This window comes from Cricetulus griseus (assembly GCF_003668045.3).
Source record: "Cricetulus griseus strain 17A/GY chromosome 1 unlocalized genomic scaffold, alternate assembly CriGri-PICRH-1.0 chr1_1, whole genome shotgun sequence".
Taxonomy (NCBI): domain Eukaryota; kingdom Metazoa; phylum Chordata; class Mammalia; order Rodentia; family Cricetidae; genus Cricetulus; species Cricetulus griseus.
In genome coordinates this window covers 236,008,735-236,027,211 of record NW_023276807.1, presented here as the reverse complement: position 1 = coordinate 236,027,211, position 18,477 = coordinate 236,008,735, and positions in this window count along the sequence as shown.

The following is an 18,477-nucleotide window of genomic DNA, read 5'->3' as shown; positions in this document are numbered from 1 at the left end:
TGGAGTCAATAACAAGTTTCTGATTAGATTGAAATATTGGTCCCCAATATGAAACCAATACATGACACAATTATCCAGCTAAGAATCTGTGGATAGATAAGGCATAGGCCTACTGCTACATTTTACTAAATGGAAATAGCATCAAGCTGACCCGTAATTTCCTCAAATCAATGCATCTCTTAGCCCTCATTTGAGAAGCTTCTATTTGAAGCAAATAATGATTTACACAAAGACAAACCATTGGCCCAGTTATAGAGAAACTGCACAATGCTTGGCTATAGATGAAACTTATACAAAACATCCCTTCATTCTAAAGCCCATGAATCATTGTATAATAAGAAACAGAAAGATAGTAGGACTGCTGCAAAGATGCATTATTTGCTGGACACAGAAAGCAGCTATAACTATGAATAAGGCAGCCTGCCCAAGACCAGTGTAAGCCCATATTATACCAAATCCCTGCATGAAGATAGGGAATGGGCACTTAATCTCACCCTGCTTATGAAGCTATTGGTCATCTTTGGATACTGGGAGATGGAGTGATGTTTCCATTGAGAATGTAGATATTCACAGATTGACCACATTAAGGTGGAAGACGAAACATACAACATATTATGTATGGCAGCACAACTTGCTACTAATGAGAAACACACACACACACACACACACACACACACACACACACACAAACACACACAGGAAGTTTAATTGGTAGGAAAAGACTATGTATATGCAAAAAGTTCATGGTAGGTTATGAATGTAATTTAAAACCACATGTGGAACCAACAAAGCAGTTTAAAATGTATGTTAAATACGTACATTCATACATAAATACAAATGCACACAATATATATGCATATGTACATATACTATATATGTATGTATGTATAAAAATGAAAGTACATTTAATTTATACAATTTGTTTCTTATAAGTAAGCTATAATTCACTAAATTGCTTGTTACATGCATTTTCTCTTGTAGGGTTCTCATAGTTTTTCATTAATTTTCAGAAGTTGATCTATGAGACCTCTACTATAGTCTTTTAACATATTTCCATATGGTTATTTTTGTTGAGATTGAAGATTTATTTCATAGGCTGGTATACTCACCTAGTTTACAAAGTTGTGAACCATATTTTTCTCAAGTATATCATTCTGTTGTTTTTCTCTGCTGCATGCTCTAAATGTCAGGGTTTGGGGTTGCTAGCTATTGATATTTATTTTTACACTGCTGTGCAATTTCTGCATTTTTGTTAGCTCCTTTTTATGGAAATAAATTTCCCATTTAAAATTTTATTTATAGTGTGTCTGGATGTGTATAATGTTATATATGATTTATAGTATTCAGATGTCTATGTCACGAATATCTTCAGTTCATTCTGAAATGTGCTGCTGAAGTCATCTGTAAAATTTTCATTAAAATGTATACATTTTTTAGTTTTAATTGCTATATTTCATTCCATTCAAAATTGGTTGTTTTTCTTCTTTAAGTTTTTATTCCATTTTAGAATGTATTTTTTAACCTTCTTTAACATGATTTGTGATACAAAAATTTAAATATTGGTCTCATTGTAATTCAGCATCTAGATTGTCTATTGTTATTTTTCATATGTACAGTTAATATTTTTGTGTTAAGTTTGATTTATTCTGGTTAGTACAAAAAATAAATTGTTGGTATTCATTTTCAGTGTTTTCCCAAAATTTGTGAAATTTTTGTTTCTAAAGGGGAATTTAATTTATTCTGAGATGTCACAAGGTAATCAAATAATTAAAACGTAGTTGTTTATCTAAGAGATGGCTATACATTTAGAAAGTAGCATTAGAAAGATTTCAATAGTGAATGAACAAGGATTCCTATAATCCTAATATATAATTTCCTAAATGTTTTCTCAAACAAACCCAAGGGATCATGAACATTTGATGTACAGGTATACAATACAAATAAACTCCTAATACAAAAGAAAAAATGACAGACACATTTATTAAGAAAAAAATCTGATCCCTTGGAATTGAAGAAAAGATAATTTCCATTTGGTAGGTACACTATCATTACATACAAGAGGCTGCTCTAGACAGCACCAGAAATTTCTGTGAAGTTCTATGCTACCTTTATTGTGGTATCATAAAAATATTGTAATGGATACATAAAAGAAATAGGCTATCTTAAGGTTCTCTAAACGAACATAACTGATGTAATGAATTGTATAGAGCAATTTATTAACTGGGATGGGTAGTCCAACAATTGTTCTGTCAGTGCTGTAGAAGATGAGAACTTGGTAGATTATCAGTCTAAGAGGTTAGATCCCTCAATAATACTAGTATGGTTACAAAGTCCTAGAGAGAAGCTGGTCTCCCTTCAGTCCATGTTTTATGCCAAAGAAGCTGGGTTTTAATGACAAAGGTGGGTGCAGTAACAATGGCAAAGACATTTACCAAGAAGAAACAAAACTAGTCAAACAAGAACTTTCACTTTTCATTTTTTCACTACAGCTCTTACACTCTGACCTGTTTAAATCTGGGCCATCACATGAAGGTACTGTGCATTTCCAGAGAATATTCTTCATAGTTTATACTTCTTGGATGTAAATTCACAGACCTGCCCAGGGATTCCACAGATGATCAAAATTAAGTACAAAGATGTCTAGATCTTTCTGGGGACTGCAAGTTGTTAAGAAAGAGGTATCATTCAGTTTCTTTATTGAACCAATAGCCAACTCCAAAAACAACTCTTCACAATGAGTGAAGAGTTAGACAGCTTCTCAAATTAAACTTGCTTGCAGTACAAGAATGATTGTATGCTATAATGGTCTGAGCCACCATTCAAGATGTCAGTAATGTTTATTGTCTCACTATGCACTTGAGGTAGAAAAGTCAGAGAAATGAGCATACACTTAATGGTTATCAGAAGAAGAATCTGATCTGATTTGGTATTTGGAGAAACCACATATTGATGATGTCCCTACTGAGAGTTTATAACCTCCATATAATGTAAGTAGTCTTTGTCTTGTTCCTTGAACAATGATTAAAACTAGTATGTCAGATTATATTGAATAATCCTCTTTTGTCTCATAAATAAGAGATCATTAATAAATGATAAACAAAACATATTATTCCACTTAAAAAGAACAAACTGCATAGATTCAAAGTAATATACTGCTAGGATCTCAAACAATTATTTGCCTTAATTTAAGGTATGATGAAGAATGTAGTATCATTACTAGAACAAATTTTGAATATTTTTGATTATCGATTTTGTGTTGATATTATCATTTGATTGAGAACTGAATATCAGAAACCATTCACCTTGACATATATTATCAATATCTCATTAGATTATTTTTAATCAGGCTAGGTCAAATCTCTCATCATTTGAAGTAATACACTATTAGAAATCTAGATCAACAGGGCAGTCTAAGGGTATCAGTTGTGTCATATATCTTCAACAGGCCAAAATATAATTTTGATACAGCATGCACATATGTAGTATGTAAGATAAACCTTTTTCTAATAAAATCATGAAAATCTCATCTTTTTTTTCCATTTCTAAGACTAGCCAAATTAAAACAATAATAAAGCTTAGTGTTGTATTTTATTTTTATATACTTATTCTTTGTTACTGTGTAGCTTATAGATCACATTTTACCAAAGATCCATCACAAATTTTAAGATATTCCAGATGTGTGTTACTGCTCTTATCTTAAGAGCTTTACCTGCTGTAATCCTAACAAGCTGGTTGTAAACTCATTCAATAATAACACATTGGCATTTTCAGAATGATGATGACAATTGTCAAAATATGCATGCATTTATGTACCTAATGTGCCCTGTGCAATGAACAAAATTATTATGGATCCCAGTGTGGTGGTACACACTTTTAACCCCAGCCTTTGAGAAATATAAGCAGGAAGCTTTCTTAGTTTTCATGGTTAGCTTAGTCTATGTATCAAATTTAAGGCAAGACATGGCTACATAAAGAGAGTCTGTCTCAAAGAAGAGGAGGAGGAAGAGGAGGAGGACGAGGAGGAGGAAGAGGAGGAAAAGAAGGAGGAGAGAAAGATAGAGACAGAGAGAGAAAGAAAAGGTATGGGAGGGGAGGTGAACGGCAGGGAAGGAAGAGAAGAGAAGAAGGGAAGGGAAAGTAAAACTTGCTGTGTGTTGTCTTGGCTAGTCTTGGTTGTCAAATTGATATACCTGTGAAGAAGGGACTTCAGAAGTTGATTGATCAGATTACTCTGTTTGTACTAATATGGGCCTTTTTTGTTTCTAAATGATGGAGGATATCCTGTCCTACCGTGGTCTTGACATCTCTGGGCAGATAGATCTGTACTGTATAGGAATGATAGTTGAGGAGACACATGCCAATAAGCAGGGTTCCTCTCTGATCCATGCTTCAGTACTTTCCTCTGAGGCTCTTCCTTAAGTGTCTTGAGTTTTTGACTTGACTTCTCCTCAGTGATGGAATATATCCTTTAAACCAAATAAACTCTTTTGTTTCCAAGTGGGTGTGGGTTATTGTTTTATCATACTAGCAAATAAAATTCTCAGGAGGAGACTGGGAAATCCTATGGAAGGATGTTCTGAATCTTTTTTCATAGTCTGGAACAAAACTTTTAGTCTCTCTCTGTCACTTTCTCTCTTTGTCCTTTGTATAATCAAAATATTTCAAATTTTAAAGAAAACCATTCATGTTCTTAGAATGTCTTTGAGAATTGTACTTGTCATTGTCAGTGATGAATGAAAACCTGTGGATCTTGTGAAATAATTTCAAAAGTTCTCTATTGCAAAAAGTAATCCCTTGAGAATGCACTGATTATATCACTCTACAGACACTGGATCTTGTTCAGTACAGATGAGTTAATTATTTTGGTTGTTTAACTGTTGCTTTTTGCAAGATTGTCAGGCTTCTCCAAGTACTACAAAAGAACAGCCCTTTTAGTCATAAAAATATCAAGAATAAGTTCAATATTTTCTGACAAAAAACCTTTTATCCTTATCCATATTTATCACATTGTGTCATTCTGAAACTTTTTGATAGCATGATATCATTTATCATTTATTACCTCTGTTATCTCTTTTGCTGTTGACAGGACACTCACTGAATCAAAGATGCACATGCTCCACAAGGCTCCATGGGAAAAGTGCCAAGTAACACTCTCCAGATGTCCATTTCTTTCCAAAAATATTGATTTCCATCTCTGAAATTGATCCAAGTGTCCCCTGATAATAGTGACAGCTTACTGATCTTTTCAATGAATGAACCAAAAGAGTTAAAACCATGGTGGCCTCTTAACACATTTTGAGCTGGCACTGGCTGTGAGGGAAGATTAGCAAAGTGTGACATGGCTGAAACATACTTAGTCACAAATATTACTGCTACTAATTTAAAATTTTCCCTTGGATGTGAATATTTCTGTTCATTTGTACTTTAAAATTCTTATAGTGTCAAAAACTATGCAGAATATCATAAATTTCATGGTGGGTGATTTGAGATGAACCTATGATGCTTTGTAATGTAATCAGAATACTGACCACAGTATTTAAACAACCAATAATATCACAGCTAAAATACATATTTAATTGCTTGTATTTCCCTTTCGTATAATGATATTCATTGCATTTGTATAGTGTGATGTAGTGTGTGTTTGTGTGTGTGAGAGATAGAGAGATCCAGAGACAGACAAAGAGAGAGAGGGAGAGAGAGAGAGAGAGAGAGAGAGAGAGTATGAATTGGACTAATTGAGCTATTTTGAAATGTAAGAAATACATAGAAATAGGGAGGACATCTACTAACACTTCCAATACAGAATATGTTGACATTGAAAGAATGGGCACAAAAAATATTGCCAGATGAATGGAAGCTTGGGAAGCATATATTTTCCAATTATTGTGCCACAAAGTGGCTAAGGAATTAATGAATTAGTGGAAAACCCCTAAAGAGTTTCTTACTGTCATCACTTAAGTGTTGAGATACACTAAACCTGAGAAAGATAACTAGTCTAATCTTCCTATCATTGAATTTGAAGAAGTACTTTAAGAGGAATCATTATTATAGGTAATTTGACCATTATTACAAATAAATGTAATATCGAGTTTCAAAAAATTAACAAGAAGCAGGTATTTGTACTACATGAAACAATGCAACATGTTTAACAATTTCCCTACTTATGTATTTTATATTAGTTCATAAAGCTAATTAGTGGCTTGAAAATGATATATTTTCAATTTAAAAGTGGTTGGGCATGAAGTGAGATATTAGTAAATGTTAAGAAAAGAGCAAATGATCAGTGTTATTATAGATGCTTTTAAAATAAAATTAATTATGAATGAATATTTGAATTATAGGTGGTTATGGTGCAAACAATTTTGAAATATTTTATAGTTTCCATAACATTAGAAAGGAAATGATAGGATGATCACATTCAATAATAGACAAGCATATCTAAAAGACTTGAGTGACCAGTAATAATGATATGTTTTTGTTGAATTTTATTTTAAAGGTCACATCTTCTATATGCAGTATACACTATAACTAGCAACAGTTTACAAATGTGAAAAAATGAGGCTAAGAAACATGCTGTAATGATGCTAAATTACAGTTAGCATATTAACTAGTGGACATGTTAGTGGAAAACAAGTGGTACTATTCAACATAACAAAGTTTTAAAAAGTTCAACACTTTATACACAGAACTTAATGCCAGTTCAATATATAAATATAAAACAATGATCCCAGAGGATGGAAGACATCCATTGACAAAATATTGTTCCAAAAAATGAAAATTCTACATGAGAAGTTACAGTGCTCCAGGAAAAGTTTAAGCTAATAGATGGAAAAGTAAAATATGGGAACACAAGGGAAAGGAACTACATCCTCAAACGTGTGGCATAAAAGGATCTGGTACCCAGGGATGCTAGAATTCATCATTAGTCTGGTGACCTGACAATGGACATGACTAAAATAAACAGATGAGCTGATATTGAGACATTTGAAAATGCATGGACCTTTAGGGCTTACCATCAGAAAATTCATATTGAAAAACTGATCACACTTTGAATGATCACTTTGTATGAATTCAACATCATTCCCAAACAAATTTATCTTATAGATTTCATGATCTCAAAATAGTCAAGCGCATATGACAATTACTAAATGTATGGTACCATACATTATTGAAGATACTATCACAGCAAACAACTCTTCCTGGTGGAATGGTATTATTAAACATTTTACTTAGAGACATTTGTTTAAAGATAGCCTATTAAATAGTGTATCAAATACAGTGTAGTATTATAGCTGTAGCAAATATTTGATTTTTTCTCAAATCAAGTATTAGGTAAATATTATTGGAAAAATTTCATCATAATTGTTTTTAAACAAATATAATGACAAATTCAATAATGATGGATTTTCAATAATGATATTAAGAATGAATTATAATACACATATAGCTTTTCACATAATAGTGATAAAATTTTAATAATTTTTTTCTGAAAAATAAAATTATGGTTTTGAGTTTACTGATTCTAAAATGAACCCTAATACTATTGCATTGATTTTATATCTAATACTGTAACTTTTAAAAAACTTACAAGACACAACAAATCAATATAAGGATTTACACTAAGTTTTCAAAAAATTAGTAGATAAAAGGCCATCAGTTATTAATGACATAATTATCTTTCAATTGATTTGTCTGTTATAAATTAATTTGTATTATTTTATAAGATCGTATATATTACAAGTAGAATTCCAAAAAATCCTTTTTCTCTTCTCTATATCGAATATATTATACATACAAGTAGTATGTATATAATATTATATTTATTTAATTACCTACTCATCCCAATTAAGTAGTTTTATTGAGTGTCTAAAGAAAGATATTGAGAAAACAATCAACTATGAAATTGATAAAAGCAACATCTTTAATTTACCATTAATTTATGCTAAGAGGCTCATGTTTTATTGAGTGTTGTTCTGAATGTGGGTTGTATGGGTTGTATAGACGACAATGATGATAACACACAGTCAGTTAGACTTGCACTGATCTGTTTTCTGTTAGTCTCATAAAATTCTTTTTCTAGTGTAGTGGGTTCTGAAACATTAAAATTCAATTTGCAGATTCACATGCTCTAATGTTCTAGATAATAATTCTACCAAGAGGTCCTTGACATTGAAGGCAGGAAGAGATCAACCACTCTGCATGGTTTTCCCTATTGATAAAGCCAGCAGAAGAGAATAAAGCTGAAGGTCTAGTGACAAGACAGAATTGGCTTTCACTGTGGAAGTAGTGGAGAGATACCTGGACAATTACAGTAGTTAAACCCCTAGCAACTTTGTCAAATGCATAAACTCCTGGGAAATTCAGGGACACACTAAATCTTCTAATAGCTAAGTGAAATCTCTTGGGTTTCATTGTTTCTTTATCATTGCTAGAAATTTACAAGTATTTTTGAAACATGAGCCAACATTGAATGATCCTAAATAATGTACAATAATAGCCATAAAGGGGAGAAAGGACAGATAAGAGGAGAGAGGGGAGAGAGGGAGCAAGGGCAGTTATCTCCTTGCTCACTTCCCTTCCACACACCCTACTTGGGAGAGTTATGATATACTCCATTAAGTAATGCAAAATTGAATTGACAACTCAGACACTGTGTGATCAGGGCCATAAAATGTCATGAAAAACTAAGTGACTTCAAAGCCTATGACTGAAATTCTATTTTGTCAGAGTACCGAGACCTTGATTGATTCTGCTTTCTTGAGGTTTCATTTCATAAGAATGTATGTTTTCAAAACGTTGAACTTGTCTTTTATTTCTTTTCATCTTAGAGATTCAAAATAAACACATATTTTGTCCATTCTCTTTCCTGCCTTGCTGTTTTTCAAATTCATGGCATCACTTTCTTATTAATTGTTTTTACTGAAAGTATTAATAGTAGAGTTTCTCAATCTGTGGCTCACAGCTCCCTTTGGGGGTTAAACAACCCATTCCCGTGGATCAAATTTCAGATATACTATATATTAAATATTTATATTATGATTCATTGCAGTAGCAAATTTACAATTATGAGATAGAAACAAAAAAGTATGGTTTGGGGTCACCACACATGGAAAAATTTAAAAAATGGCCACAGCATAAGGATAGTAGGGAATCACTGGTCTGTAGACTTAATAGAGCATACACCACATTCACTTGAATTAACTGGAATTTTCTAGTAGATGGTTCTTTGATAGGCAAACTATGTTGACTCCATTTTTGATGTAGTTGATGCAATAGTCTTACCTGAACTAAATTTGTTGCAATTACATATTATTTATAATTTCTAAATTTGTCAAGCTTTGAGCAGTTTGACAAAATACATATGGTATTTGAGAATGCAATTTTTGTTCAAGTAGTTAGCTTTTTGTACATGATCTATTTTATAATTTTAAACCAGCTTTGTTTTATTAAATATTTCACAGTGAATTTCTTTTCTAAGAGGAAATATTTGTTTGGTTTTGAGCCACCTTCCCTCTGAGTAGTTCCGTCTTGTCTTATCCCATGGTTTTGTTTAGCAGTCTCTGAAGTCGCAGAATTGCAAGTTTCTCCCACAATAGCTGTTTAGTAGATATTCTTTAAAGAAAAATAAAGATAGTATCCCCTATTGCTTCGTGAGTGTGTTTACTCTTCTTTCTTCTTTTTATCTCACTTTTTTTTAAATTTAACATTGTGATATTTAAGTTCTATGTGCTTGGGACATTTTAAAATGGTTTTCTGGGAACATAAAATTTATCCTAATTATTACCATCTAAATTAATATTCTAAACATGTTCCAAACACAGGAAATTTCAATGACTTTTTTATACTTTTGTCATCTTTCAATTCTTATACCGACATCTTTCTTTCTTTCCTCCTTTCTTTCTCGCTCTTTCTTTTTCTTTCTTTTTTAAATTACACACAGACAGTAATAATTGTAACTGACAAAATAAATTAATGTGGTTTAATACTTATGAACATATCTGCTTTGATATTCTACTTTATTTCCAAAGTTTGAAAATCCATTCCAGTTCCAATTCATGTAGTTTTTGTGTGGGTGTCATTGGGGCCTTTTTTATTTCAATTCTCACCTCCATCTTTTCACCCTGAGGAATCAACACTTATTTCCCAGACACCAGCCTTCTTCTGAAAGGTTCTATTTAGAACTAAGTTCTGGAAGAACCAAGAGAGCATACACCACATTCACTTGAATTAACTGGAATTTTCTAGTAGATGGTTCTTTGATAGGCAAACTATGTTGACTCCATTTTTGATGTAGAATAAGAATCAATAAGAATCCAAATGCAAATATGTAATGTTAACTGTGGGAAGAATCCAAATGAAAATAGGTAATGCTTCTTGTTTGAAAGCATTTCATAAGATAACTCAGTTTTTAGTTGATTAAAAGATAATTTTCACCATCGTGGGTTAATTAAAATTGGATGGTAAATAATCCATTATTACAACGAAAGTAATAAATGAGACAAAATATAATATAGTTCTTCATTGTGTTCCATTTTATAGCATAAAATTAGTAATAGCTTCATTACATAAGGTAAAATTATATTTAATTCTGGATTGGTACTCTTTTCCATAATTATTTCATACTTGCAAATTTTCTGTGACTAGCTTCTTTTTTATTTCACAACATAATGTAGTAATTATCTAGTAATACACTTATAAAATTAGAATTTAAATCTTTCGAATATGTCAAACACTACCTGCCTGTATTAATATGACAAGAACAGAGAGACAGAGAACAATGCCCATTCATAATTCACATACTTCATGGAAGAAGATCAAAATTTTGTGGGTGTACCCATAGAACAATATTAATAAGCATACATGCACATAATCTTGATGAAGAATAGAATTGGTCAGAACATCATTACTTGAAAATTTAGGACATATTTAGTAAAAGGATCATCATTGAAGATTGAGTTGAGGGAAGATTAGAGTGCGGCGTCCACTCTTGACCAGCAAGAAAGACGCCACACCGAGGAATCTTCTTCAGCACAGTTTAATCGGGAACCTCTTTGCTTTTACAGTGTATAATGGCGGCGGGCCCCGGGCCGAGGGAGACGGGGCCTGATATAGTCTACATCTACCAATCACCTAACCCTACGTGGCGCGCCAGGATAGGTTGTCTCCAAGCAGAATTAAGAGGATACATGACCTTTACCATATTTGGAGTTGTTTACTACAGAGAGCGCTCGCCGTCGGGCTGGCGGAGGGCAGAAACCGGCGCCATCTTTTGGGTGCGGTTTTCTGCAGCTCCCTACAGTTCCCCCTTTTTGTTTTAATATTATAGGAGTAGCAGTATCTATCTGTTGTCAGATTTCAGTCATCTCTGTCTTAGGTTCAACCCCAGTGTCCCTATCTTACCCGTCAAAGAGTCACTGTGTCGCCCTCACAGGCTCATGTCTTAGGTTGAAGGGAACACATGTATGCTTATTCGCTCAGCATGAGGGTAGGTGCCCGTCATTGAGCATGACTGATTCAGATACGCATCACTCACTCAGCAAGGGCGAGACAGACATCTATTTGTCTGTCAGCATGGATAACCATGCTTGAGGGGACTGTCCTGCTTCCACAGCAGCAAAGGCCTGTACCAACATAGCAGCTTGGGATTTTTGCGACTTCCTGATCCTGCATAGGCACCACAAGCAAACAAAAATGGCTAACAGCATCATGGAAAACATAACCCCTACTCCAGCCCATTCCTTAACTAAACTAAAGGCTTGTGCAATCATGGTATTACTTCTCTGCTGTATGACCCTCATCCTGCAGATACACCATAACGCTATGAAACTAACTAGGATAAGCATTCCTCACAGGGCACCCATTCCTGCCCATTCTTTCAGATGATTCATGGCTTGAGTGATCCACGCAGACAGTCCTTCCGCAACCAAGATGTCGACCCTGGTGGAATTCACATGCACTATGGAGAGTCTCAGCTCCTGCATCAGCTTGTCAAAATCCCCAGACCAGTTGCCTAGAAGATACTATGAAGGTTGTTTAGACATATATGCTGCTAAGGAATAATTCTGATAGGAAACAGCTGTTACACACAAACCAGGCATTCTCCATTCACATTCCAACTGTGCCAGTTGCCATAAAGTATCCAATTGTTCTTGCAATAGATCAATGTGTTGATTCAAAACCATAATGCCACCTTTCAATTGAGCATTAAGGGTAGATTGGATATCCAATGCAATCTCCATATGCTAAGTGCAGCAATTTCAACTCCTTACTAGTTAAGAGAATATCATCCATATAGTGGACACATCTCACAGCAGGGTATTTCTCTCTAATAGGAGCAATAGCATGACACACAAAAAGCTGACACATAGTGGGGCTATTGGCCATACCCTGGGGTAAAACCACCCACTCATATAATGGTATGGAGAATAGAAGGTAAAGTAAAAGCAAACCTAACACTATCCTGCACACATCACAAATCAGGTTCTTCATGATTGGGTAGGGCTGACAGCAATGGTAAACCACGCTGCACAGGCCCCATGACTTGCATCTATTTATTTCCTTCAGCTGTTCTAACGTCTCCTGCCCCTCTTCTACAGCCTTGCGGCATCTTTGATCCTCTAGACAGCTGCGAACCATTTTCCAAATAGGCCTCGTCCCTGGCTTCAGCGTTCCCTGTGCCCAGACAAAATCTAGATCTTTTCCAAGCTTATCCCAACTAGCCACAGTGAGATTGCCTGAGGCTGCGATGTTAAAAGGCAGCCAAATCACCACTATAATAGCGGGGTCCATTAACTTACTCTCACTCTGCAAATTAAAGCAGAAGCAAGGTTTTTTACTTTCAGTTCGCTTTTGTCGCAAACAGTGTTGCTCCTTTCCGGAGACTTTATTGCCTCTTTCCCGAGGGCTTTGTTGCTCCTTTACCGGGAGACTTTATCGCCTCTTTCCTGAGGGCTTTGGTGCTCCTTTACCTGAGACTTTATCGCCTCTTTCCCGAGGACCTTGGTGCTCCTTTACCGGAGACTTTATCGCCTCTTTCCCGAGGACCTTGGTGCTCCTTTACCGGAGACTTTATCGCCTCTTTCCCGAGGACCTTGGTGCTCCTTTACCGGAGACCTATCTCCGCATTCACCGCGGACTTTACAGTTCCACTTACCTTGGGAACTTACCCCAACTGTGAGAAGTTCTGATTCCCCGTACGTACAGGCCACTACTCGCGGCGGTGGCGGCTTCCCCGTACGGGCCACCACTTGCGGCGTCCACTCTTGACCAGCAAGAAAGACGCCACACCGAGGAATCTTCTTCAGCACAGTTTAATCGGCAACCTCTTTGCTTTTACAGTGTATAATGGCGGCGGGCCCCGGGCCGAGGGAGACGGGGCCTGATATAGTCTACATCTACCAATCACCTAACCCTACGTGGCGCGCCAGGATAGGTTGTCTCCAAGCAGAATTAAGAGGATACAAGACCTTTACCATATTTGGAGTTGTTTACTACAGAGAGCGCTCGCCGTCGGGCTGGCGGAGGGCAGAAACCGGCGCCATCTTTTGGGTGCGGTTTTCTGCAGCTCCCTACATTAGAGGACAGCAAGAAAACAGATACCTTAATAGAGGGAGGCATTATAGCTTTAAAGAGAAATCTGGCACCAGGGAAATGTGCAGAGATATACAAGGATGACCCTGACTAAGATTCTAAGCAATAGTGAAGAGGCTATCCTAAAATCCCTTCCCCTATAATGAGATTGATGACTACCTTATATGTTACGATGAATATTTCTACCAAAAGCCGCCTGAGCCCCACCGCCACATGTGTGCTTGCCAGCCACCCTCCCAAGTTAGGCACAAATAAATATACAGAGTCTTGTATTAGGTTCAAAGCTGCTTGGCCAATGACTAGGACTTCTTATCTGTTAGCTCAGTCTTAAATATCATAACTCTATATATTTTATATGACTTAGCTTATCGGATGCCTTATTGGCGTCCCTCCTTGCTGGGATCACAACATGCCGCTGGAGCAGGAGGGGAAAAAAAGGGGCGCTTCCTGTTTCTCCTTCACTTAAATATGAGTCTCCTTTCTATGTCACTTACTGCCTGGATCACACTTCTCTACTACACTTCCCAGAATCCTCTTTGACTCCTAGTCCTGTCTACTTGCTGTCTCATTGGCCAAATAGTATTTTATTTAACAATCAATAAGATAAACATACACAGAAGTATTTCCCCATCCCTTATATGCCATCCTAGAGTGTTCATCCAGTAGCTGATGGAAGCAGAGGCAGAGAGACTTAGCTAAATTCCTGGAATCCAGTTGTAGAGAGGGAGGAGTAATGAGCAAAAGGGTCAAGACCAGGCTGGGAAAAACCACCAAAACAGGTGACCTGAACAAGGGGGAGTTCATGGACCCCAAAATGACAGTTCAGAAACCAACATAGAACAGAACCAGGCCCCCGAAGTGTGGGTGTCAGTTAGGAGACCTGGGCAGTCAATCTGGACAGTTTATGGGGCCTCTGGTAGTGGATCATTTATTCCTAGTATGGGAATAGATATAGGGAGCCCATTCCTCATAGAGAGATACTCTCTCAGCCTAGACACATGAGGGAGGGCCTAGACCCTGCCCCAAATGATTTGACAAACTGATGATCCCCCATGAAAGGCCTTACCCTTTCTATGGAGCAGAAGAGGGATGGGATGAGGGTCAGTGGGGGGCATGGGAGGATGTGAGGGAGAAGGAACTGGGTTCAATATATACAAGAAACAATATATTGTTTCTAATTTAAACAAAATAGAATAAAAAAAGGGAAAATTTCCTATACGTGTACAAATTGGTTTCAAATATTTTAACTAAAGAGTCCAAATAAAATGGGTTTGGCTTCACAATAGGGTTCAAACCAAGGACTAAACAACATAGTTTCGAGGTTATCAATGACAGTAACAGTCAGAAAAGTGGACCATACAATAAAGCACTGTAGAATGAAGGTATATGTAGCTGTTCAGGAGAGCATTATATTTTGAAGTAAGTCAAACCTCAAAAGTGAAATATTGCATATTTTTATTTATATGTGGAAATGAGCTAAAATGTCTTCAAAAAGAAGACTACAGTCCATATAACAGAGTTTAGATATAGAGCAAGGGACTAGGGATAAAAGATGACTCTCCCTAAGAAGGGAAAATAGAATAGATACTTAAAAGGTGAAAGCAGTTGTGACTGGAAGTGGAGTATCAAAAGAAAAAAAGATGGACTTAGTGGTGAGTGTGAGAATGAAAGGAGGGGAAGCTAAACCTAGGGACCATTTGAGGCATTGTATGGAAAAATAATAAAATAGAAGCTTCCTGTAATATATACTTATATAAAAGAAAATCGAGTTACCAAATAACTAGGGAGATAAAGTCTTACCTGAACATCTCTAATCACCAAATTAAGACTCCAGGTTTGGGAATGTGTCATACTGAATTGAGCTGTTGGCCAATGGTTCCACATGGGAAACCCCCAAATACCAAGACTATTGCCAATGATATTGTTTTCTCTCTACATATAGATGGCAATGGCCTCTTTCCATTGACACTACCAACCCCACTGACAGAAGAAGGAAAAGTGAAACTGGTTCTTATATGAAGACTTTAGCCATACTGACTAGTGTTCCGAGTACTGCAAAGAAATCTCCTTATTACCAAAGGAAAAAGCTAAATACCAGCAAAGCTCTAAAATCTTTGATTGACAATGGTGAACTACATGTAAGATACAGTAGCAAAATAATGTCACAAAGTTTGCAGGACTAACTACCCAATATCTCATGGGATTTAAGTTCCACTTCTTGAGATGGAACTCAACCCCAACACTGTTTATGTGTCTAGGACCTGAGAATAATTGGCCAGGGAACTAGGAACAAATCATAGGTGATAGATTGGGACCTTTCTAAAACACACGAAGTAATCTCGCACACACACACACACACACACACACACACACACACACACACTTGATATTGATGGACACATTGGACAGATGAAAATGCTTGGTTAACTTTAGAAGGCTACTTTGGGTAACAGTTGTTCTAAAGTTTGGGCCAAAAAGTAGCAACACAAAATCAGTGGAAAATATTGTATGAGTATCATGGCTAGAGATATTTCCAAGCAACTCCTTTTCACTGTATTTTTGTGAAAGAAATACCAAATGAAACTTATTAATGAAAATCGTATTTCTTAGTATTACCTCTAAGATAGAAGAACTTTACAAACATGGGGTACAATCACAACTCCAATAAGGAAAGATATAGTTCTTTACATTGCAAGGAACATTCATGGAGGATTTTCTTTCATAAGAAACATAGAAGATGAAACTAGGGGCTGATGGGAGGAATATAATAAGAGTAATGATCAAATAGTAGGACAGAGAATATTTTTACCTGGAGGATAGACAATGGTAAAGATGAAAGGGATTTGGTGCAATCTTTATCTTAACAGAGTTCCATGCCACTCAGACTATGAATAGTCAAAAGTTCAATGTTAATAGAAAAGGCAAGAAATATCAGACAGACAGACAGACAGACAGACAGAAACACACACAACACACACACACACACACACACACACACACACACACACATTCTTGCACACATGCTGGGAGTGATAGAAAAGAATCTGAATAACAAGATTTTCTTGCAAGTGAGAACTGAAAATACAGTTCAACTAATCATGTCTGAGATAGAGAAGAGAAGAGTGGCTGCCTCTATTTTCCCTGCTCATGGATAAACAAGGGCATCCTTTAGATCTATTAAATTGTAAAGAGTGACTCTGTATGAGAAAATGCATCACAGAATGTAAAAACATCTGTAAATCTGTTTGCTTTCAATATTTCTAAGAACAAGGGTCTTAGTTAAAATTTAATACAAACAATAAACCCAGAAAGTATGTATAAATGCAAATAAATTACTATTCTTTAATCTGGATACTGGAATTCATAATATTCAGTGTATCTTTAATTGGACATGTAGTGTTGCTTGTTTTTATAAACATCTTGTAACTGTATCACTCCGGAATAGAAAGATAATATGTGAGCACACTATAGATGTGTTTGGAGTTCATAAAAAGCACATGCAGACAAATTAATATATCATTTATTAATGATTTATATTTCTCCAAAATCATTGATACATTCAAGTCAAATATTTCATTCTCTGACATTCATAAATTTCGCATGCATGAAATGGAGAGATTCTCATGATTTACAACTGAGTACTTCCCGAATATTTATCAGGAAATCTGTGAGAGATGCAATTTAAGGTGAATGCATAAACTGGCCAGTTTCATTTTTTCTGGGCACAGCACAGACCACTGCCTAGGAAAGATATAGCTTGGTAGAAAATAATAAAAACTCTGAATCACTGAATAAAATTGTAGGCAAAGTTATTAAAATGTAACCCATATGGCCTTTTAATCTCAAATAATCAGTACCTATTCCGTGCAGCTATTTGTAATTTATGAATATGTATAGTTCATTCTTGGGAATTTATTTACTAAAGAACTTTGCTAGTGACCATGTATGTCTCTCGGCACATCTAACAAAACCAAGCACTGGGTGTGGAGAACCATTCTGAATGTAGCAAAATGTTCTTGGGTTGCTTTTACTCTTCTGGAAGAGTTCACTAACAGATGGCAACTTGTCACTGCTAATGGAGTGTGAGCCTGAAAAACTTCAAGGATCCATGCACAGTGTGACACCCTTCCCCTCCTCCCTTCAAGTTACCTCACAGAAATAGCCAATAATGACCTTTTTTTCTTTTCACAGATGATTCTACCTTATGTCGGCTGTTTCATTCCAAGCCACATCATGGATGTTCTCATCCAAATATGACAAAAGACTTTTCATTGTGTGACAGCTAATCTGTGTACTAAATACTGGCCACAGTGGGCTATAGGAATGATATTGTGATCAGATAGGTTCAGGCCTGAGGTCTAATCCTGGCACTGTGATCTTGGGCCAGAAATTGCAACAGCTGTGGATGTCATTGTTCCCATTAAACATGAAAAGACTGTTGTAGCAAACAATAGGCTCACCTAATATAATATATGATATCCCAAATCTTTTTATTTACACAAAGAAAGAATCATATTATTGGTTAACCAGTAAGGCTATATTCTGATTATTTTATCGGATTAAAATTTCATCTTCAAATAAAAGGTACCAATTTGGTTTCTAAAATAGGTATTTGCCAAAATTCAACATCTCATCTGTCTGTATTTAATAATATACAATTTATATAGCTCATTTTCCATATACATATATGTGTATATATATACATATATATATGTATGTATATATATATATCATAAATCTTTAAATAGGTTAACAATTTTGAAGCTGAGAAATAGCAATAGAAAATTGTAAGTTCCTACCCCAAACCATTTAATATAGTATTTACAGAATGAAGAATGGTGAGCTAAATCTAGCACCAAGCTAGGTTTAAACATTAAGCCAAAAGTA